Source organism: Ranitomeya imitator, chromosome 6, assembly GCF_032444005.1.
Source record: "Ranitomeya imitator isolate aRanImi1 chromosome 6, aRanImi1.pri, whole genome shotgun sequence".
In the NCBI taxonomy this organism is placed as follows: Eukaryota; Metazoa; Chordata; class Amphibia; order Anura; family Dendrobatidae; genus Ranitomeya; species Ranitomeya imitator.
This window is the reverse complement of record NC_091287.1, coordinates 388202539-388227724: the sequence shown is the minus strand read 5'-3', so window position 1 is coordinate 388227724 and position 25186 is coordinate 388202539. Positions and strand designations below refer to the sequence as shown.

The window sequence follows — 25186 nt, the reverse complement described above, 5'->3', positions numbered from 1 at the left end:
CTAAGCGCGGCCCTGCGCTTAGTTACCCGATGTTTACCCTGGTTACTGGGGACCTCGGGATCGTTGGTCGCTGGAGAGCGGTCTGTGTGACAGCTCTCCAGCGACCAAACAGCGACGCTGCAGCGATCCAGATCGTTGTCGGTATCGCTGCAGCGTCGCTAAGTGTGACGGTACCTTAACACAGACTGATCCCAAGACTGCTAGGCCAACCAATAAAAAAAAATCAGCTATGGACTTTTATGCCTACCAAATAATGATCAGACATGGGTCATCTAACCACATTTTACAATGTAGGCAACATTTTCATCAATTTATAGTTGATATGTGTGCCAAGGTGGAAAGTGAGCATCTTTTGTACATATTGAACCAACAAAAACTTAGAGTGGACGAATACATTCATTAAAGGGATGCTGTTGCTAATGATGGCAACGTGGTTGACATTGGGGGTATGTTTATTTTATCGGCTACATTTACTGGAAGTCCCAGACTTATGCATGAGTATGCTCAGGACACCATAACATATGTTTTGATTTTGATTTGATTATTACAGTTACATGTAATCCAACTTGGCCAGAGATAAGGGAAGAGCTTCTGAATGGCCAGGGCCCCTCTGATCGACATGATTTAACAGCAAGGGTTTTGAAACAAAAACTGATCAAGCTCATGGACGTAATTGCAAAGTATTACATTTTTGGTGAAAGTCAGTGGTCGATGTATTCAATTGAGTGGCCAAAAAGAGGTTGTCATGCCGTAAGCGGTGTTAAAGGGCAGGAGGGCGTACTGGGACCTGCACCTGTCTCTACCACTTTAATGGGGCCCTGGCTTTCCCTTATCTCGGGGGTACCTATGATGATTAGGAGTCCCGAGCCGCCAGCGTCTCCCTGTCTCCTGTGCAGGCCCTATAAGTGGCCCCCTCTCCCCCCCAGGGAGGAGGACTGCACCAGTGTATAAACACAACAATAAACAGGGTATACAGACAAGGTAACTAAAAGTCTCAAACTCACCAAATGCTCACACAACCACAGAGGGTACACATAGAAGGGAAGAGAAGGAGAAAGCTAGGAAGGAAAACAGGTTTAACAAGCAACCAAAACAACAGACACCAATCTCTGTAATAAACCTCCAAGCTCCAAATATCTTTCCTTCAACCTCCAAGCCAGGCAGCAGAACTGATCACTGACACTAGCTGTAGTCAAGGCTGGGTCTATATAGAGGAGGAGATTACAAAAATCCACTTCAGCTGAGAGACCCAGCTCACAGCAACTTAGCAAATAGAGTTAACTCCTGCACTGCTGGCACAAAGCAGCCAGGTCAAAATACAGGAGAAGAGCTTCTGTTCACTGTGTGTGAACGAGGCCCAGAGCGCTGCGGTTCTCTGGAACCTCTCTGTCGTGGTAGCCCCGTGACAGTACCCCCTCCCCCTTCTACAAGGGACCTCCGGAACCTCAGGACCAGGTTTGTCAGAATGAGCTGTATGAAATGCCCGAACCAACCGCATGGACATCGGCAGCGGGTACCCACGTCCTCTTCTCAGGACCGTACCCTCTCCAGTGTACCAGATATTGTAGGGACTGATGAACTAAACGAGAATCCATAACCCTGGAAATCCGGAACTCGAGATTTCCATCAGCAAGGACCGGAGACGGAGGTGAAGGGGACGGATTGGATGACGCCACAACCTTCCTGAGTAAGGAGCGATGAAAAACATTATGGATCTTAAATGACTGAGGCAAAGCCAGCCGAAAAGCAACAGAATTCACGATGGCCATAATCCTATAAGGGCCAAAGAACCTAGGGCCCAATTTCCACGAAGGAACTCTCAGCTTAATATTTTTCGAGGACAACCAAACTCAATGACCCACACACAGGTCCGGACCTTCCACACTTCTCAAATCAGCTGCATTCTTATACCTGGAACCCATCCTCTTTAATTTATCAAGAACCCCTTGCCAAACGGACGTGATGGACGAAGAAAACCTCTCCTCTTCAGGCACCCCTGAGGAATCCTTCCTATTAAAAGAACTGAATTGAGGATGAAAACCATATGCCCCGAAAAACGGGGACTTACCAGTGGACTCATGAGTACGGTTGTTTATAGCAAACTCTGCCAACGGTAAGTATTTAACCCAGTCCTCCTGATTTTCTGAAATGAAACACCTGAGATAAGTTTCAAGATTTTGATTTACACGTTCTGTTTGACCATTAGATTGAGGATAAAAAGCTGAAGAAAATGACAAATGAATCCCCAACCAGCTGCAAAAAGCCCTCCAAAACTTAGAAATAAACTGCACCCCACGGTCTGATACAATATCTGAAGGAACACCATGCAATCTCACAACCTCCTTGATAAAGATCTGTGCCAGAGTCTTGGCATTAGGTAACGCGGGAAGAGCAATAAAATGTGACATTTTGCTAAATCTGTCAACTACGACTAAAATAACTGTATTACCCTCAGAAACCGGTAAGTCAGTGATGAAGTCTATTGACAAATGGGTCCAAGGTCTATTGGGAATCTCCAGAGGTTGGAGAGACCCAGACGGGCGAGTACGAGGCTTCTTGGAACACACACACACACTGCAGGCAGCGACATATTCCTGTACATCATGATTTACCCCAGACCACCAAAAACACTGAGTCAGAAGGTCCGAGGTAACCTTACTCCCAGGGTGTCCGGCCAGAACCGAATCATGATGTTCATTGATGACCCTAAGATGAAGATTAGGAGGAACGTACAGTTTACCTAAAGGACAGGCTGCTGGGGCATCCCCCTGTGCCTCTACCACCTCTCTCTCAAGATCTGAATTAATTGCGGCGACAATTACACCCTTCTGCAGTATAGGACCTGGCTCACAGTTATCCCCACCCCCTGGAAAACAACGGGATAACGCATCGGCCTTGACATCCTTGCTTCCTGGCCTATACGTAATGTAGAAATTGGACCTGGCGAAGAACAGAGACCACCTAGCTTGCCTAGGTGTGAGATGCTTTGCAGATTCTAAATACAACAGATTTTTGTGATCTGTGATCACCATGACTGGGTGAAGTGCTCCCTCCAAAAAATGGCGCCATTCTTCAAATGCCCATTTAATTGCCAACAGTTCCCTGTTACCAATACCATAATTCCTCTCAGTAGGTGATAATTGTTTCGAGAAAACTGCACATGGACGCCACTTACTCGGATAAATCCCCTGTGACAATACAACTCTCACCCCCACCTCAGAGGCATCCACCTCTCCCACAAATGGCTGCGTGATGTCAGGCTGTATTAGTATGGGTGCAGTAGAAAAACACTTCTTCAAAGTCTCAAAAGCCTGACCGGCCGCACTGGATCAGGCAGAGAAGTCTGTGCCTCTCTTGGTCATATCTGTTAAAGGTTTGGCTACTACTGAAAAGTCTTTAATAACTTTGCGATAGTAGTTTGCAAAACCTAAAAACCTCTGTAAGGCCTTAAGGTCCTCAGGACGCTCCCACTCCAGGACCGCCTTAACCTTAGCCGGATCCATATGAAATCCTGTGGAGGATAAGAAATAACCCAAGAACGGAATCTCTTTGACCGCGAACATACATTTCTCAAGTTTGGCAAATAGTTTATTGTCCCTGAGTACCTGAAGGACCTGCCGTACATGATCCTGATGGGACTCCCCAGGGAGGAAGACTGCACCAGTGTATAAACACAACAATAAACAGGGTATACAGGATTAAAAAGGGTTAAACAAAACACAGATATTGAAATAGATAATCGATGGGTTGTACCTCTCTCTCCACTGCTTTCAAGAATGTTTGATGCGCACATTAACGTAGAATATTGTAACTCTGTTAAGTCAATGAAATACATTTGGAAATATGTTAACAAGGGCAGTGATATGGGAGTTTTCCAGCCAGAGAATCCAAAATGTACATCTGATGAGATTGTGCTGTATCAGATGGGAAGGTATATAAGTAGTAATGAAGCCATGTGGCGATTACTAAGTTTTCCCATTCATGAAAGACATCTGACTGTAGTTCAGCTCAGTGTCCATCTCAAAAAGGGACAATGAGTTTATTTTACTCCCAGCAATGCAGAGGAAAGAGCTTCTCGACCACCCAATACAACATCAGCTTTCTTTCTCCTATGTCAAGCAGATCCATTTGCAAGGACTTTATTATATTCCGATGTTCCAAAATATACATGGAATAAATCGAGAAAAGTATTTTGCAAGAGGAAACAAGGTGCAAGGGTCCCAGGATGGGATGGACGTTCCAGTGATGCTCTTGAACGTGTGTATACAGTGCATCCAAACAACGCAGAGTGTTACTACCTCCAATTACTGCTTCACACTGTCCATGGGCCATCTTCTTTCACATATTTGAAAATAGTTGATGGACAGCTGTGTCAAACTTACAGGGAAGCATGCCAAAAGCGTGGTCTGATCAAAGACGATCAACACTGGGACATGGCATTGCTGAAAGCATCTCTCATTCACTTTCCACCTCAACTAAGAGACCTGTTTGCTATAATAATTACAACCTGTGCCCATTCCAATCTCTGTGCACTTTGGGACAAATACAAAGAATATCTTAGTGAAGATATTCTTAGGCCATGTTCACACAGTGCGTTTTTTACTGCGGAACCGCAGCGGTTTTGCCGCTGCGGTTCCGCAGCTGTTTTCCATGCAGGGTACATAACAATGTAACCCTATGGAAAACAGTCACTGCTGTGCACATGATCCGGAATTTCGTTTAAAAAGCCGCGCAGAATAGCTGCGGCAAAAAAGAAGGAGCATGTCACTTCTTTTTCCTGAACCGCAGCGGTTCTGCACCCATAGACCTCCATTGTGAGGTCAAAACCGCAGTAAAACCCGCAGATCAAAAATATATCTGCGGGTTTTACTGCGATTTGATGTGCAGAACCGCTGCAGCAGGAAGTGCGGGGGAGCGGGCGTGGAAGTGCTTGCGACGGATGCGTCGTGCTTTGGCAGACCGTCGGGAGCAAAAAACGCTACATGTAACGTGTTTTTCTCCTGACGGACCGCTTTTTCCGACCGCGCATGCGTGGCCGGAACTCCGCTCCCACCTCCCCGCACCTTACAATGGGGCAGCAGATGCGCCGGAAAAATGCATCCGCTGCACCCATTGTGCAAGGCAGCAAACGCTAGCGTCGGAATCTCTCCCAACGGGGAGATTCCGACGCTAGCGTGAAAGAAGCCTAAAAGTTAAATTTCACTGCTGACATATTCAACAAAGGCCTCTTGATGTTAGAAGAAAGGTGCATATCTATCAATAGTAAAACTTTAATAGAATTAGGTTTACCAGCACCAAATCGACCAGACTTTGATATTATGAACAGAGATATTCTGCAAGAAAAAAGCTATGATTTGGAAAAATGTAAAGAATTTGTCATATTAAATAAGCTTCTTTCGGTTGATGAACTAAGATCAGCCTATATGGCAATTATGGCTCAGATTTCCAGTGGAAATGGGGGACTATTTTTCCTAGATGCATCAGGAGGTACTGGTAAAACATTTTTAATTAATTTGCTGCTTGCAGAAATTCGCTCAAACAATGACATTGCCTTGGATGTTGCATAATGTGGGATTTCGGCCACTCTTTTAGATAGAGGGCACACGGCTCATTCAGCATTAGTATTGCCCTTTAATCTAGCTCTGTCAGAAATTCTTGTCTGTAATATCACTAAGGGCTCTGGGAAAGCTAAGGTATTACAAACTTGCAAAGTAATTGTTTGGGATGAATGTACCATGGCGCACAAGAAAGCAGTCGAGGCCCTTGAAAGATCTGCAGGGAACTAATTGTTTAATGGGGGAATTGTTGTAATTTTTGCAGGTGACTTCTGCCAGACACTACCTGTTCTTTAGGGAGCAACAAAAGCGGATTAGCTGAATGCCTGTCTAAAATTTATCTGTGGATACATGTGCAGAAGCAAACTAATATGCGGATTCATTTGATGGGAAATACAACTGCAGACAAATTTACACACCAGCTACTATGCCTTGGAAGTGACAGGTTCCCTACCACTACTGGTCTCATTTCCATTCCAGAAGATTTTTGTGAAATTACATCTTCTGTAATGGAACTTTTTAGCCAAGTTTTCCCTGATATTTGTAACAATTTTAACAACCATCAGTGGCTTTGTGAACGTGCAATCCTAGCGCCTAAAAATGATAGTGTCAGCTCCATAAATCTACTAACTCAGGGAAGGCTGCCTGGTCTAGCGACCACATACAGTACAGACCAAAAGTTTGGACACACCTTCTCATTTAAAGATTTTTCTGTATTTTTATGACTATGAAAATAGTAAATTCACACTGAAGGCATCAAAACTATGAATTAACACATGTGGAATTATATACTTAACAAAAAAGTGTAAAGCAACTGAAAATATGTCATATTCTAGGTTCTTCATAGTAGCCACCTTTTGCTTTGCACACTCTTGGCATTCTCTTGATGAGCTTCAAGAGGTAGTCACCGGAAATGGTTTTCACTTCACAGGTGTGCCCTGTCAGGTTTAATAAGTGGGATTTCTTGCCTTAAAAATGGGGTTGGGACCATCAGTTGTGTTGAGCAGAAGTCTGGTGGATACACAGCTGATAGTCTTTCTGAATAGACTGTTAGTATTTGTTTAATGGCAAGAAAAAAGCAGCTAAGTAAAGAAAAACGAGTGGCCATAATTACCTTACGAAATGAAGGTCAGTTTGGGCAAACTTTGAAAGTGTCCCCAAGTGCAGTTGCAAAAACCATCAAGCACTACAAAGAAACTGGCCCAAATGAGGACCTCCCCAGGAAAGGAAGACCAAGAGTCACCTCTGATTCTGAGGATAAGTTTATCCGAGTCACCAGCCTCAGAAATCGCAGGTTAACAGCAGCTCAGATTAGAGACCAGGTCAATGCCACACAGAGTTCTATCAGCAGACACATCTCTTCAACAACTGTTAAGAGGAGACATTGTGCAGCAGGCCTTCATGGTAAAATAGCTGCTAGGAAACCACTGCTAAGGACAGACAACAAGCAGAGGAGACTTGTTTGGGCTAAAGTCCACAAGGAATGGACATTAGACCAGTGGAAATCTGTGCTTTGGTCTGATGAGTCCAAATTTGAGATCTTTGGTTCCAACCACCATGTTTTGCGTGACGCAGAAAAGGTGAACGGATGGCCTCTACATGCTTGGTTCCCACCGTGAAGCAAGGAAGAGGAGGTGTGATGGTGTGGAGGTACTTTGCTGGTGACACTGCTGGGGATTTATTCAAAATTGAAGGCATACTGAACCAGCATGGCTACCACATCATCTTGCAGTGGCATGCTATTCCATCCGGTTTACACTTAGTTGGACCATCATTTATTTTTCAACAGGACAATGACCCCAAACAAACCTCAAGGCTGTTTAGGGGCTATTTGACCAAGATGGAGAGTGATGGGGTGCTACGCCAGATGACCTGGCCTCCACAGTCACCAGACCTGAACCCAATTAATATGGTTTGGGGTGAGCTGGACCGCAGAGTGTAGGCAAAAGGGCCAACAAGTGCTAAGCATCTATGGGAACTCCTTCAAGATTGTTGGAAGACCATTCCCGGTGACTACCTCTTGAAGCTCATCAAGAGAATGCCAAGAGTGTGCAAAGCAGTCATCAAAGCAAAAGGTGGCTCCTTTGAAGAACCTAGAATATAAAACATATTTTCAGTTGTTTCAAACTTTTATATTAAGTATAAAATTCCACATGTGTTAATTCATAGTTTTGATGCCTTCAGTGTGAATTTACAATTTACATAGTCATGAAAATACAGAAAAATCTTTAAATGAGAAGGTGTGTCCAAACTTTAGGTCTGTACTGTACATGTCCATTGAGTCAGTCATGGAGAGTGAACAAGCCATAATGTATACATTGGAGTTCCTGAGTTCTTTGGAGCTTCCCAGAATGCCACCACATAAGCTCACTTTAAAAATAGGAGCCACAATAATTTTGCTTCGGAACCTTGACCCACCAAAAATGTGTAACGGCACAAGATTGTGCATTAAGAGTCTCATGCCCAATGTTATTGAAGCCACTATTCTTATGCAAAACTCTAAGGGAGCAAATGTTTTCATTCCGCGTATTCCTTTGCTACCAAGCGACATGCCCTTCAATTTTAAGCGTTTGCAGTTCCCAATCCGACTTGCATTTGCTATGACTATAAACAAAGCAGAAGGTCAATCACTTAAAGTAGCCGGCACTAATTTAGAGAGCCCGTGTTTTTTTACATGGACAGTTGTATGTTGCTTGCTCTAGAGTGGGTAGCGCCAAAAATCTTTTCATATATGCAGGTAAAACCAGAAACATTGTTTACCAAAAAGCACTACAATAGATAGTTATTAACTCTAAACTAATTTTACTCTTTTGTCCGTGAACTACTTATAGATTACACTGGAGGGGATTAATTGGGTGTAAATGTTTTATATGTTTGTGTAAGGTGCATAAATTTTCATTTTTGATAAAAGAAATAGTTGTAATAGTTTATACTACATAATATGTATTGAATATGTAATATCAATAAAAATGTTGAAATAAAAAAGTTGTTGTTGATATCAATGTTACGACAAATTAGTAAAATGCCAAAATAATAAAAATTTTAAGTGGAAAAAAAAATTACTGTAGTACTCTGAAAATGTAAATTTCAGGGTGACACTGAAAATTTAACTTTAGCTACCATAACCAACAATTTAACATATTTTCCGCTAGCGAAGCCGAGGGTATTCTACTAGTACATAAATACAATACAGTTACAAAAAGACACAAATACACAAATGTATACATATCTACATACAAAATAAAGACACATACAAGAAAATACACAGGTACACATACTAAAAAAAATCACTGACATGCACATACATTTATGATAACAAATACACACACACATACAAAAACATACACATACATTCAGGAAGAGAGAAAAATACAGTTAATCACAAAAAAGAAAAAAATCTCATAACCCATCACAAACACAAAGATGCACAGATGACTGTTTATTTTGTTTACTTTGAGACAGCGGAGAGGAACTACAAGCCCTATCAGCTACTGTTTCACATTCACTTCCTAAAGGTCACAATCTCTGAGCCCTTTGAAGCACAAGTTTCAAGTTTACCCAATACCCATCTGATATCCAGGATCACAAATACTGCCCTAGTGTTCAATCCATCAAAAATGGAAAAAAGTCCTATAAGAGTCTATAGGGTCACCACCACCCACCGATCATTCTTACCTCTTATAATAGGAAGTCCACAGTGGTGATATATTATTAACTATCTGTTCCTTGCGGGAAAGAAGTAGTCCTACCATAGTGACCAGACATAGTGCCAGGAAGATCTTCATTAAGAACTTCAATCGTAGGTTCACGTAGGGGATCATCTTGAGATTTTATTTTTTATTCTTCCAGCTCTTACCGGTGTTGATTCAGTTTTCAGCATGTGAGTGCCTTATCAGTGGCATTCCTAGTACATGGGTGAGGGCACTGGTGTCAGCTCAGGACTGGTAGTGCTCCAGTGTTGCCCTTCTTCAGCTCCGCGCTCAGTGGTGTATGACAGGTCCAAACATGCGTGTGCATACAGTGTGTGCATGTGTGTAGTCTGACGATGTGAGTCTCTGCAGAGCATTCCCGGACAGTACAGAGGCAGCTGTGTCAGACACTTATGCGGAAGGCGGGTCACTACAGCACTGTGTTTTAGGGCAGGCTAATATATCTTTTGAAATATGCAATGATTAACTCATTAGTCACTGCCACTGCGAGAGTCCGACACTCTTAAGGAGAACAAGCCGTTTATAGACTGTAAGCTATTGGCTAATATCAGAATATTGCTACCCTGCAGCATTTTTTTTTTTACTTTTAAATTAACATTATTCTATGGGTTGTTACAGCTACGCCATTTTCTAATAATTGCACACTCATGGCTTTTGTTAGGTTCCTAGCTGCCATAGGAAAGTGTTGTCGATTAACTAACCTGGCAAACACCTTAGAACAGGGGTGGACACTGACAGATTTGGGCTCCTGTGCATTTACATAACATACTATAATATATAATATACCGCGTACCAAATTATTATACAAATGCTAATTTTTCTGTAATTTTCATAAATGGTGCAGATGAGTTAGTATAATGTTCAAATCTTCAACCATTAAAGGATAAATAACATTTTATTGGACAAACCTCCCAATAAAAACAGGAGTTTTTCACTTTTTTAATCAAAAACATCTAAAAAGGCCAAGTTATGTAAGCATAAGGACATGCTGCCAACGTTTCCCCCTTGATGGAACAAATTCATTTGTTGTAATGTCATGTGAATTGTGCCCTGCGTCTTTTTGAATATCGTGATGTAATGTACCATGTGAAATGTAATATGTTCCGATGTAATATATAGAGTTGTGATAAGTAAAGTATAATGTGCTATAGACAATATTAGTAATGTGCAGAGAAAGGTATAGTGTATAAGATAGGTAGTATAGTGATGGATAGTTGACTGTAGTTTAGGTAGTGACATTAGGGTAAGATAAAAGTTAATGTTTTGGACTGGCCCATAGTGGAAGGGACTTACTGTTAGGACAATTGACCGCTTTCTGAGTTAGAGTTTAGAGTGTAATGTAAGCAGTGCTGCCGTGGGCTGATTCATAGGAAGAGGATAGCAAGATCCTGAGGGAAGTCACTGACTAGTTACCTTCCGGAGAAAGATCCATGTAGAGGACGTTGAGTCACAAACCCCTGAGCTTGCAACGCTAAACGTAATGGGCCTAAACAGGACTGAGTTTGTGGACCAAAGAAGGGTACAAAGCAGTAGATCCAGGGCATCAGTAGTGGAAGAAATAGGACGCAGAACTGCTGAGCGAGTTGAGAGACTTGTTGACCAGAACTGTGGCTGGGTTGTGGCAACGTAGGAAGAAACAGTGTGTGTGCAAAGCCCTAGAGTACAACTACAGAGGATGGATACTGTGTGAGAGAAAATGCTTTATGCCATAGACAAAAAAGACAAAAAAGACAAAAAAGACTTTGTGCCCACTATCCCTTGTATATAACTTTTGCCAAGTTATCATTCAGTCAAGACATTATTTTTGAATGATGGTTTCCTTTACTGAACTGTGGAAACTATGGTCCTGCCCAGCCCACATCACCAACTATCCGCAACCTGCATGGGCGTAATGTCCTCACAGCACAAGTCCAAACACCCAGACAGGACCCATACTTTCATGTAGCGCGCTGGGGAATTAAGCAGATGAGTGCCTTTCCCGCAGCTACCGGCCTTGCACCATGCATACCTCTTGCATCTAAAGGGCAACACATTGCAAGGAAGACGTGAGTGACGAGGAAGATTGTGACCATGCTGTGGTCTAATATTGTGTCGAACAAGGACTGCAAGGAGGTGAGTGGTGCGAAACATTCCCACCCAACATCGGCGTGGGAGTAGTTAAAGGGAATAAAGCAATGTCTAACCCTTCAAGAGGTATGCCTACAGAGGGGAGTGCCAGAACCAAGAGCGCCAGTCCACAGCAAGTAGTGAGTATCGTTGCAGAGTGAGGTGGAAAAAGGAGATCCGCTCAGTATGCTGTGTTCTAAGGAAACGGGCAGGGACAATCAAGAAACTGGATGGTAGTCAGAGAGGACTCCACCCAGCGAAAGACAGGGCCATGATGTGCCTCAGGAGGTGGAAGAGATGTCGCCGTTTGAGAGTTGTAAGTCATCGAGAGATCAGCAGTGGTAGATAATGGTGGATTGGCAGATTGTATTGGCGTGGAGCGAGTCTTCCAATGAGAACGCTGGCCGATAATGGTTACTCCAGCAGATGAAGATGGCAGACAAGAAAGTGAGACCAGGCAGCCTGCTGGAAAGTGTCAAGGCCGAGCAGAATCCGTGGCCATGGACAGCGGCCTGGTTGGAGGATCGCGATAGGGTTAACCATCTGCAGACCCTGCAAGTCCAGATGCCAGGGGGTCCCCTTTCAACTCTGAAGGCTCTTCCACGAAGCCCAGAGGTGAACCCCAAAACTGGGGTGCACACCTTTTTTAACTTAAGTGAAGGGGATTGCGGGGTGGTCCGGCCCCTAAAAGGAACAGGAGCAATGGATCAGGCAAGTTTGATAGCCTCAATGGAGGAAGAGGAAGAGGCGTAGTCAGCAGTGGTAGTTGATGGCCCTCATGAGGCAGTAGCTGAAGGATGACTCCATGGAGTGATTGCTTCCCTATCCAGCAGGTGCTAATTGAGAAGGTATCATCCCAGGAGGTGCCAGATCCTATCCCAAACTATGCTGAGGACAGGAGAGTTAGAGGCCTGTGGCCTTGTGGTGAAATGCAGCCAAGTGACCTGGCGGATAAGGCCATCGGGTCCCCTAGAAGAGAGGCCATGTTGAGCCCCATGCTGCAGGACAGTTACAGGTGTCTGAAGGCCAAGGTTTCAGAGGGTCTAAAACCCAACTATATCCAGGAGTCCCCACGTGGAAGCCACGGATGGCAAAACTTGTTTTTACCACCCCTGTGGGATTGCACAGACGCTGCAGCCACTGGAGGATCCTTCACCTTCAGCCAAGGGCTGCATCTTGTTCAATGGGGAAAATGTCTAGAGAGGACAGTTTGCCTGTAGAGAAGACAAGATTGTAAATAATGGTACTGTGCCTCCATTTGATGGAGGTTGTATTGAGGACTGTGTTCCCATCCTATGACTGATGGGAGACAATGGACTTTGAACTTTATGGCCTGTATCCTTACCATAAGAGCTGATATTGGGGGAGAGTGGATAGACAACCCGATGTGCCAGCCGGGTTTAAGTTATGTTGTATTGGCTTATGGGCCCTTGTGGAACAGGGCCAACATTGACCCGGGGGACTGTTGCCTGGTTGGAGAGACTAGAACTCTGGGTTCCAGGTTTCTAACCGAGAGGATCAGTTAATACAGAATGAAAAGAGAGGTTCAGTAACATAATTAATGTGCAGGAGAGTAGCCCACCATATGTCTTAAGTAAACCAGTATAAGAAATGAGCAGGAGAGTGTACTGGCATCAACTCCAATTGATAATTCTAAGTAGTGTGCAGAAGGATGTATGGGTGTAAAAGTTTTGGTCTTTTGCAGGTTCTGGATGGTTGAGGATGACCATCATTAAAGAAGGGGGAAATTAAGGATATGGACATGCTGCCCCCTTGAACAAGTTTATTGTTGTCATGTCATGTGAATTGTGTCCTGCGTCTTTGTGAATATCGTGATCTAATGTGGCATGTGAAATGTAATATGTTCCTGTGTAATATATAAAGTGTAATCAGTGTAAAAAAAGAAAATTGGATCAGCATAGGAAATATAAAATTAAAAATTGTATTCCATTAAATAAAAAATAGGATATTGATAGTCCCAGGTTAAAATCATGTTCACTCTGACGTGTTTCTGGCCAAACCCCTTAGTCATAGAGTAGACTACTCTATGGCTAAGGCTGGTTTCACATTTGCGGATGGAGGTGCTGCGGAGGGCTGCGTACGGCCTCTGTGAAGCTCCGCCCATTGCAGCACCTCCTCCGGTCAGTTCCACCTACGTTGGCATGCGGCGTGCATACCCTATCTTTACCATTAGGTATGCAGGCTATGGCGATGTATGCGGATGCCTCAGCATGCATTGTTTGGACGGTGCGGCGACCGCACCAAAATGCAACTCGTTGCGTTCGGCGCAGGTCACCGCACCAGCAAAACAACGCATGCGGATGCATCCGCATACATCGGCATGGCCTGCGTACCTAATGGTAAACATAGGATATGCACGACGCATGCTGACATGGGCGGAGCTTCCTGGAGGAGGGACAGTGGTGGGCAGAGCTTCCCGGAGGACGTACGCAGCCCTCCACAGCACCTCCATCTGCAAAAGTGAAACCAACCTAAGGGCTTCGTCCAAAAACACATTAGTGAGCATGATAGTGAGCATGTGATTGAGTTCACTCCAGGATTAAGCGCAGAAACCGGAGGCCGGAATTCCGAGGTTGTGGGGGCAACTGTATGCCCCACAGCAGAAATCGGCGGCAGGAGATTCCAAGTTTCCTGGCCACCATTACACCCGAAGGCACAGCAGCAGATAGAGCCCAGAATCGCCACAAGAAGGGACACCTGTCAAAAGGATTGAGTTCCCTGCCATGTGGGTAGTGTCCACCTAAAAGGACAGAGAGAGAGAGAACCTTGTACAGAGCCTCAGGCAGCAAGGGACTTAGAACACAGCACAGAAAGGAAGGCTTCCAACCCCACCTGGCTAGGGGGATTCCAAATCGCTTCCAGGCTGCCCGGATTCCAAAAACCACCTGTAACCTGTACCTGAACTGCATCAGTAAAAGGTAAAGGGACTGCAACCTTGTGTCCTCTAGTTTTTTGCTGCACTCCACCATCAATCATCCTTTCATCAGCTACACTAGGGCCGAATACCACAAATGGCATCACAAACTTACTACATTAGACTTTATTCCCAGTTTTGTTAATCCCCTTTTTACTGGATGCCCAGGGCCACGGACCGGGTCACTACCACCGTGACCACCCCTTTAAGAACAGAACCAGCCCAGTACCGAGTGCCTCATGGTCCTAGCAGGCCCTCCACTTTGTACTCTGAACCTTGCTGCCTGAAGCTCTGCACAAACCCTCTCAGTGTCTGTACTTCCAATCCACATGGCTGACAGCCTGAGCCTGTCTTGGGCATTGCCTTCTCACTGGCAGCCCCAGGCTCCTGACCTGCTGTGTTGCCTCCAGATGTCAGTTGGGGCCAGGAGACTTGGAGTCTCCTGCCCTCCGGATTCTGTGGCTGAGTATGAAATCTTCTCACCACCACGGACTCTGGTGTTCAGTCTCTTTGCGCTTTATCTTGGGGTGAGCCCAATCACAGCTCCAGACCCCAGGCTCCTCTCTTGCTTCCTTTCCCTTCAGTGTTTCACACTCAACTCATTAACCCCGCCTCCAGACTAGAACTTATAGTGAAGCTACCCTGAAACCGGGCTTAGAGCTCCCCCTTCTGGTCTGGAGTTAGAAAGGTGCTGTATGATTGTATTACCTGATTAGGGAATCCCTCCTTGCATCCAGGCATGACATCACCCCCTGTGAGGAAGGCAATGCCATGCCATGACTCCTGGGGTGCCACATAGGTAGTTCAAAATATAGATAATATGCAGGGGTTAAGGAACAGTGGAAAAAAAGTATTAACAGTTGGGGGTTTAACTTAGCCTGTCAGACATTTTTCAGGACTTGGTAATCCCAGAGCAGGTGATGGCACCAACAACGGCTGATGCGGCACTTCTCCAATATGGTCCTGGAGGTACTGATGATCCATCTTCTGGCGGCAGCGGTTGGTCTCTGATACCTTCTGCTGAGCCCCTAGTCCATATACTAATGTGACCAGAAGAGAGTGGGCCATTGCACTGTCTGAGCTCGACGGGGCCTGGCAGACATAAACTGGTGAATCAGGGCACAAATGTCAGTCCTGCAGCCGGTCGCTCTCTCTGGCAGAACGCGTGCAGTACTCATTAGCCTAGAACATTCAACACCGTGCTTTGTGGTGACCAATGGGCATACTGCACGTCCCTCCTCACAGTCTCTGTCAGTGAGGGTGGGGAAGCTCGAGCACAGGCCTGCGCTATATCGATGCTTTAGGGCCGGAGCACTCACATCCCCCTTCTGCGCGCTGTCCGTTTCCACGTGTGCTGTCTGTAAGAGCTTAGCCACACCCCCTCTTTCTGCCTGCAATGGTTTGTCCAGTCTCTTAAGCTTTACCCCGTACAACAGAGGAGACAGCCCCGACAGTTCTGGACCCGGCACAAAAAAGGTAACCGTGGTACAGTCCCTCTTTTTACACTCCCCCTCTCCTTTTGCTCTCCATTTCACAGGCGAGAGTTCTTGTAGTAAACGTTGACATTCTTAAATCTCCTGGATGATTTGCTGCCACATAAATTGGTCTTGTTCATATCGGTTGGGTGCTATTCCTGCTGTTGTCTGTTCTGTGCGGCATAAGCCAGGTTGAGGAATGGAGCCAGGTTGAGGAATGGAGACAGGTTGAGTAGTGGAGTCAGATTGAGTAGTGGAGTCAGGTTGCGCGGGCGAGGATGGGGACGCACCCAGGTTCAAGCGAGCAGCCAATTCGGGAGCTTCAAGTTCCTGTTCCTCTTCTGGGTCGATGGACAGGGGATCGGAGAAGTCTTCCTAGTCATAGTCGAGAGCTGTGGAGGGGCGCGTTTCAGGGACAACTTCTGTTCGCACTGTTTGGTCAGGGTCTCGGGACAAGCAAAGAAGTAACATGTTTCGATGAATTACTCGAGTGGGAGTGTCTTCTTTCCCCTCAGGTTGGACCTCATAGATGGGACCTTCAGATCTGATCCTGCATTTCACCCGATACGGGGTCTTTTCCCACCGATACTCCAATTTGCCTCGAGGACGTTTGTCTCAGACCAACACACGGTCCCGAGCCTTAAGAGCTGTCCCCCCGCAGTGGGGCCACTTCATGATGTTCCAGTTCCCAGAACTTGGTCAGCATAAGTCAATGTAGAGTCTGCAAACAGTGTCGATGTTCACGGACCCAGGTGGATACCCCCGTCCATGGGTAGTCCTCCTCTGGATCCAATTCCAGCTCAGTGATTTATCGCCCTTTCTGGCCAAACAGCAGGGTGTATGCTGTATATCGAGTTGTAATGTGCATCCGATTATTGTACACCCAGACTAATTCAGCCACAAACTCAGGCCAGGGAACTTCTGGTCTTCCTCCAGGGTTCTCAGCATCTGAATCAGCATCCGATTAAAATGCTCACAGGCCCCATTCGCTTGGTGGTGTTATGGCGTTGTCCTGGATTTCTCGATCTGACACAGGTGATGCAGTTCTTCCATAACCCATCCTTGAAAACAGGCACCTTGGTCAGAGTGAATCCACTTCAGGCAACCGTAGACTCAGATGAAGTTTCTGCAAAGGGCCTGTGCCGCTGACTCAGCAGTCTGATCCCTGGTTGAAGTTACCACAGTGAATTTAGTGAAGTGATCAGTCATTACCAAACAGTGTTCATATCCAAGGTGGGCTGGGTCCGCAGTCACGTAGTCAATCGTCAACACCTTTAGAGGAGCAGAAGTCATGATGGTTTGCATAGGGGCCCTCTGTTCAGGAGGCTTTGCTAACTCACAGTTTTTGCACTGTTGACACTCTTAATCTTAGTGATAGAAAGCAGAGGGTGGTTATAAATGGTATAGTCTCTAACTGGGTCGCTGTGACCAGTGGGGTACTGCAGGGGTCAGTATTGGGACCTGTTCTCTTCAACATATTCATTAATGATCTGGTAGAAGGTTTACACAGTAAAATATCGATATTTGCAGATGATACAAAACTATGTAAAGCAGTTAATACAAGAGAAGATAGTATTCTGCTACAGATGGATCTGGATAAGTTGGAAACTTGGGCTGAAAGGTGGCAGATGAGGTTTAACAATGATAAATGTAAGGTTATACACATGGGAAGAAGGAATCAATATCACCATTACACACTGAACGGGAAACCACTGGGTAAATCTGACAGGGAGAAGGACTTGGGGATCCTAGTTAATGATAAACTTACCTGGAGCAGCCAGTGCCAGGCAGCAGCTGCCAAGGCAAACAGGATCATGGGGTGCATTAAAAGAGGTCTGGATACACATGATGAGAGCATTATACTGCCTCTGTACAAATCCCTAATTAGACCGCACATGGAGTACTGTGTCCAGTTTTGGGCACCGGTGCTCAGGAAGGATATAATGGAACTAGAGAGAGTACAAAGGAGGGCAACAAAATTAATAAAGGGGATGGGAGCACTACAATACCCAGATAGATTAGCAAAATTAGGATTATTTAGTCTAGAAAAAAGACGACTGAGGGGCGATCTAATAACCATGTATAAGTATATAAGGGGACAATACAAATATCTCGCTGAGGATCTGTTTATACCAAGGAAGGTGACGGGCACAAGGGGGAATTCTTTGCGTCTGGAGGAGAGAAGGTTTTTCCACCAACATAGAAGAGGATTCTTTACTGTTAGGGCAGTGAGAATCTGGAATTGCTTGCCTGAGGAGGTGGTGATGGCGAACTCAGTCGAGGGGTTCAAGAGAGGCCTGGATGTCTTCCTGGAACAGAATAATATTGTATCATACAATTATTAGGTTCTGTAGAAGGACGTAGATCTGGGGATTTATTATGATGGAATATAGGCTGAACTGGATGGACAAATGTCTTTTTTCAGCCTTACTAACTATGTTACTATGTAATCTACTGCCGCTTTCAGTCGAGGATGGTAGACCAACTTCTGTAGCCTCTGGAATGTCTTTTCTGGGCCAAAGTGGGCTCCTCTCTCATGAGCTTCTGTGGCCACCTCACGAAGCAACTTTTACGGGAGCACCACCTGCCAGGTGACCCCCAACTCCCATGCCAACTGTACCTTCCTATACAGCAGGCCGTCTTCCAGCTGGAGCCTCTCCCACTGCCAAAGGATCTACAGAGCTCCTTGTGACTGGACGTCTCTCTGTCTTTGGCTGGGGAGTTGTCTCAAAACCACCCAGCGCCTCATCTGAGCGAGTTCCCTATCTTCCTGATGAAGCCGTGCCCAGTCATCACGGGGTCGCACTAATGTGTATCCTCTGACGTCTCCCTGATCTGTCCCTGCATTGCCGCCATCGTCATGGCGGATTTACGAAACTCAGGGATCTCTTTGGCCACCAGCTCTTCGTCCTGGTTAGGTCAAGGTCATTTGTGAGTCACTTTGAATAAAGCATTGGCATGTGTGTTCTCTGCTCCTTTCCGATAGGCAATCTTGTATCAGTACTTAGCCATGTGGGCCACCCATCACTGCTCCAGGGTCCCTAATTTCACATTTTCCAGATGAGCCAGAGGGTTGTTATCGGTGCGTACCAATACTTCGGACTCTGACAGGTACTCAGTAAGCTTCTCAGTCATGGCCCACACCAACGCCAATAGTTCCAGTTTGAAAGAACTGTAGTTATCTGGGTTCCGTTCGGAGTCGTGGAAAGACCAACTCCCATACTCAATTACTCGCTCCTTTTCATCTTGCATTTGTGACAATACAGCTCCCAGTCCATGCAGACTTCCATCGGTGTGAAGGATGAATGGTTGAGAGAAGTCTGCATAGGCCAGTACGGGTGCCTCAGTCAGGGCCATCTTCAAGGTTTGGAAGGCTTCTTCCTATCTCCCCACTGAATGATCCGATTCTTTGCGCTGGACGGCACTCCTTTCAACAACTCAAGTAGGGGGTTAACAATGTGAGTAAAGTTTTTTATGAACTGTCGATAATACCCAGTGAGTCCCAGAAAGGCCCGGGCATCCTTCACGGTCTTTGGGGTGGGCCAGTCCTGTACCACGGCTACCTTCTCACAGGATGGACTCACCCCTTCTGCGGAGACGACATGTCCCAAGTACTCAATTTGCTGGTGAAAGAGGTGACATTTCCGAGGTTTTACTTTCAGGCCGTGCCTCTGTAGTCGGCTCAATACTTGCTCCAGCTGTTGTAAGTGTTCCTCTAATATGGCCATGTAGACAATGATGCCGTCTAAGTAAATGAGGATATCCTCGAAGTTCAAGTCTCCCAAGCACCTCTCCATCAATCGCTGAAAGGTCCCGGGTGCGTAAGTAAGGCTGAAAGGCATCCGGTTGAACTCAAACAACCCCATAGGCAGTATGAATGCTGTCTTCACCCGATCATGATCGGACACGGGTACTTGTCAATATCCACTAGCCAGATCTAATCATGAGAAGTACTTCACTTTTCCCAAGGCGGACAGTGATTCTTCAATTCTCGGTAGTGGGTACAAATTTCACACGGTGCAAGCGTTCAGTTTCCTATAGTCTACACAGAAGCGCAAGGTTCCGTTTTTCTTCCTTACTATACTAGGACAATGGGTGTGGCCCACGGGCTTTGTCTCTCTTGGATGACTCCACTCTGGAACATATGCACCAAAATATCCTTCACCTCCTGGTACATTTGTGGTGGGATCTGTCGGTATCATTCTCTGATGGGTGTGGTACTTCCCATTGGAATCTCATGCAGGATAGCTGCGATACATCCAAAATCATCATCATGATGAGCGAAAACATCCTGGTATCACTCCAGCACCACTTCCACTTGTACTTGCTGGGTGAGAGTTCCATTAGCTTGGCCCACATCTGCCCCAGGATTCGGCGTCCTTCTTTTAGGTGGTTAGATTCTGGTTCGGAGCACACCGATACGTCCACTGTTCTGGAATCCCCCTGCTTCACTGCCTCTGTTGGTATCAGCTGTTCTGGCATTCCCATGATCTGTGCTACTTCACTCTTGGGCTGAAGCGTGAGATCACTCTCTCCGAGATTAACACATCGCACTGGTACATTTCCGTCATCAACGATCGCTAACGTCCGCGCAATGAGGAGCCCTGGAAGTAATTGATCCATAACAGATGGTTCTATCTGAACTTTGACTCCTTCAAGAGGGGTGCAGGCTCAGATAGGTAACATGAGCACACTTTGACCTGGTGGCAAGACGAATTTGTGGAGGCCAGAACGATTACCTTGCCTAATGCTCTACCTTCACTCGATGCCTCCTGGGCTTGAGCCATTCATATCACCTGTTGGAACACTTTTCTCTGAGTGGTGCGAGGGCTCCATCGGTATAGAAAAACATCAGCTGACTCACTGACCAGGATGTTTCCCAATTCCTTCAGTACATTCATTCCTAAAGTCACAGTGGGGCCACTACCAGGATCTCAGGCAGTTAACACGGCTTCCTTCCGGCCCACATCTTTGCCGCGCACAGTGATTTGCATCCAAAGCACCCCTGCGATCAGGATGGGCATCTGGTTGGCTGCTGTTAATTTGATCAAAAGACCCCATTCAGGTCGCATTGCCTCAGGGAAATGAAGTCTAAAATAAGTCTCGGGCATTGTAGCTACTTGAGAGCCGGTATAAACTAAACAGCTGACTGCCCGGCCATCCATTTTGGCCCAAACAAGTGGATTCAAAGAAACTAAACTTGAGGGACTTCTTTCTCTCCTTCTTAGCTGCTCAGGCTCTGGGTGGTGTCCCCCAGCCATGGAGCTTGCTAGATTAACGAACAGCGGTGGAGGGGCGTGCACATCCTTTAGCATAATGTCCAGTGTCCCCGCAGTTGAAACAGGCCGACGGCGCTTCTGCGCGTTGCGGTCTCGGTCCCTGGCGAGGCTCAAGACCAGTTCTGCCTCTGAAGGGGTTCAGGGACACCAAAGGTTTCTTCTTCAGGTCAGACTATTCCTCTCACATGTCTTGGATTTCCTTCCGAAGTTCCTTTACCCAACTTGGTTCGGTTGCCAACGGGACGGAAACCTCTTCACTCTGCACCTTCCCTGCAGGGACTGTCACCCTCTGCTCCTACTCTTACGCACGCGCTTCGGCCCCTACTTCCAAAAAAGACATACGTGGATTAACCCACAAGCGCTCCTGCAAGGCCTGTTTAAGCAACGAGTCTCTAAAGCCTGCTACCAGCTGATCTCTCAGAACACCTATGTCATCTCGCTTAGCGATCGCAGCGTGAATCGCCTGCAGCACATTCGTGTACTGTGTCAAGGACTCCCCCTTCCTTTGGACATGGCTAAACAGGCACATGTGTTGTGAATTCTGTGGCCAAGCTCCCTCCTGTGGTCGAGAGTGGTACTTCGGCTGGTTCTGTCTATGAGCTTCCTTTGGTGGATGAGAGTGGTACTGCGGCTTCTGAGTTTCCTTCCTCAGGTGATGAGGTTAAGTCGTTAGGTGCTGCTCTATTTAACTCCACCTGGTGCTTTGATCCTGGCCTCCAGTCAAAGTTCTAGTATTGGTCTTGCTTCCTCCTGGATCGTTCCTGTGGCCTGTCTATCCTGCATAAGCTAAGTTTTGCTTGTGTTATTTTTGCTTGCTATTTTTTCTGTCCAGCTTGCTTTATTGGTTTTTCTTGCTTGCTGGAAGCTCTGAGACGCAGAGAGAGCACCTCCGTACTGTTAGTCGGTGCGGAGGGTCTTTTTGCCCCTCTGCGTGGTTGTTTGTAGGTTTTTGTGTTGACCGCAAAGCTATCTTTCCTATCCTCGGTCTGTTCAGTAAGTCGGGCCTCACTTTGCTAAATCTATTTCATCTCTGTGTTTGTATTTTCATCTTACTCACAGTCATTATATGTGGGGGGCTGCCTTTTCCTTTGGGGAATTTCTCTGAGGCAAGGTAGGCTTATTTTTCTATCTTCAGGGCTAGCTAGTTTCTCAGGCTGTGCCGAGTTGCATAGGGAGCGTTAGGCGCATTCCACGGCTACCTCTAGTGTGGTGTGTTAGGATTAGGGATTGCGGTCAGCAGAGTTCCCACGTCTCAGAGCTCGTCCTTTGTTTTTGGTAATTGTCAGGTCACTTTGTGTGCTCTGAACTTCAATGTCCATTGTGGTTCTGAATTACCTGTTCATAACAGTACTGGAGGCCCAAAGTACTAATGCTTCTCAATAGAGGGAAAAGAGAAGTTCTGAGACCATTTTTTTTTCTTTGCATTGTGTTCTGTCTTTCTTTTCCCCTTTACATCAGGGTGGTTCAGAACACAGGTGTGGACATGGACATTCAAGGTCTGTTCTCTTTGATGGATAATCTCGCTATAAATGTACAGAATATTCAAGATTTAGTGGTTCAGAATCCTATGTTAGAACCTAAGATTCCTATTCCTGAGTTATTTTCTGGAGATAGAGCAAAGTTTTTGAATTTTAAAAATAATTGTAAACTATTTCTGGCTTTGAAACCCCGCTCCTCTGGTGACCCAGTACAACAAGTTAAGATCATTATTTCTTTATTACGTGGCGACCCTCAAGACTGGGCATTTTCCCTTGCGCCAGGAGATCCTGCATTATGTAATATTGATGCGTTTTTTCTGGCGCTCGGATTGCTGTACGACGAACCTAATTCAGTGGATCAGGCAGAGAAAAATTTGCTGGCTCTGTGTCAGGGTCAGGATGAGATAGAGATTTATTGTCAGAAGTTTAGAAAGTGGTCCGTGCTCACTCAATGGAATGAATGTGCGCTGGCAGCTATTTTCAGAAAGGGTCTCTCTGAAGCCCTTAAGGATGTCATGGTGGGATTTCCTATGCCTGCTGGTCTGAATGAGTCTATGTCTTTGGCCATTCAGATCGGTCGACGCTTGCGCGAGCGTAAATCTGTGCACCATTTGGCGGTATTATCTGAGCATGAACCTGAGCCTATGCAGTGCGATAGGACTTTGACCAGAGCTGAAAGGCAAGAACACAGACGTCAGAATGGGCTGTGTTTCTACTGTGGTGATTCCACTCATGCTATCTCCGATTGTCCTAAGCGCACTAAGCGGTTCGCTAGGTCTGCCACCATTGGTACGGTACAGTCGAAATTTCTTTTGTCCGTTACTTTGATCTGCTCTTTGTCTTCCTATTCTGTCATGGCATTTGTGGATTCAGGCGCTGCCCTGAATTTGATGGACTTGGAGTTTGCTAGGCGCTGTGGGTTTGTCTTGGAGCCCTTGCAGTGTCCTATTCCATTGAGAGGAATTGATGATAAAATGGAGAAAGGTGGAGGGCACCACTAAATGCATATACCCAAATAATTATATACTGGGGCTCACCATGGACTTGACAAGCTACAACGAACAAGAAAAAGAAAAGATCATGTCCATAAAAATGGGAGCACCTCAGACAAATATCAAAATAACATAGTTTTTTTATTGATCAGCATAACTAAATACCACACACAAAAAAGCAAGATTAAAAACATTTAAAAATACAACACCAAAAAACACAGCAGTCATATCCTAGTATAGGGAAAATGACAACCCACAACCCTATCCCCTCCCAATCACACAGAGATGTATAAGCATGAACAAATATAGTGATCCCAAACAAGATCAAACATTAACAAACACCATATGAAAAAATATATATTGTAGAACTCTCAACCTCCATTGGAGCAATGCATAATATACACACGCAAAGGACTACTAATATCACAGTACCATATAGCCCTAAATAAACAGTAATAATGTGCTGACCGGTACGCAGCAACATGATCTTTTCTTTTTTTTGTTCATTGAGAGGAATTGATGCTACGCCTTTGGCCAAGAATAAGCCTCAGTATTGGACCCAGCTGACCATGTGCATGGCTCCTGCGCACCAGGAGGATATTCGCTTTCTGGTGTTGCATAATCTGCATGATGTGGTCGTGTTGGGGTTGCCATGGCTACAAGTCCATAACACAGTATTAGATTGGAAATCAATGTCTGTATCCAGCTGGGGTTGTCAGGGGGTACATGGTGATGTTCCATCTCTGTCTATCTCATCATCCACCCCTTCTGAGGTCCCAGAGTTCTTGTCTGATTACCGGGATGTATTCGATGAGCCCAAGTCCAATGCCCTACCTCCGCATAGGGATTGTGATTGTGCTATCGATTTGATTCCTGGTAGTAAGTTTCCTAAGGGTCGACTGTTTAATTTATCTGTACCTGAGCACGCCGCTATGCGGAGTTACGTGAAGGAGTCTTTGGAGAAGGGTCATATTCGCCCGTCATCGTCGCCATTGGGAGCAGGGTTCTTTTTTGTGGCCAAGAAGGATGGTTCGCTGAGACCTTGTATTGATTACCGCCTTCTAAATAAAATTACGGTCAAATTTCAGTACCCCTTGCCGCTGCTGTCTGATTTGTTTGCTCGGATTAAGGGGGCTAGTTGGTTCACCAAGATAGATCTTCGTGGTGCGTATAATCTTGTGCGTATTAAGCGAGGCGATGAATGGAAAACTGCATTTAATACGCCCGAGGGCCATTTTGAGTATCTAGTAATGCCATTCGGACTTGCCAATATCTCACTGATTCGGAGTATTTTTTGTGGCATATTGTACTTCATGTTAGTGGTAACATTTCTTCGATATAACTTGCGCTTATATATGAAAAAAACGGAATTTTGGCAAAAATTTTGAACATTTAGCAATTTTCAAACTATTAATTCTTGTACCCTTAAATCAGAGCGTTATGTCACACAAAATATATAATAAATAACATTTCCCACATGTCTACTTTACATCAGCACAATTTTGGAAACAATTTTTTTTTGTTAGGACGTTATAAGGGTTAAAAGTTGACCAGCGATTTCTCATTTTTACAACAAAATTTACAAAACCATTTTGTTTAGGGACCACCTCACATTTGAATTGAATTTGGGGTTAATATAATGGAAAATACACAAAA

General features: G+C 45.4%; 1 long non-coding RNA gene across 1 annotated transcript in view; it reads right to left on the bottom strand.

The window, feature by feature from the left end:
• The window catches only part of LOC138642719 (uncharacterized), a 32712-nt gene extending 23064 nt beyond the window's left edge, over positions 1-9648 (bottom strand). Inside the window, exon 1 of the long non-coding RNA XR_011314082.1 lies at positions 9231-9648. This is a non-coding gene — a long non-coding RNA (uncharacterized lncRNA). The remainder of the gene's footprint in view (positions 1-9230) is intronic.
• Between the last annotated feature and the right edge of the window lie 15538 nt (positions 9649-25186).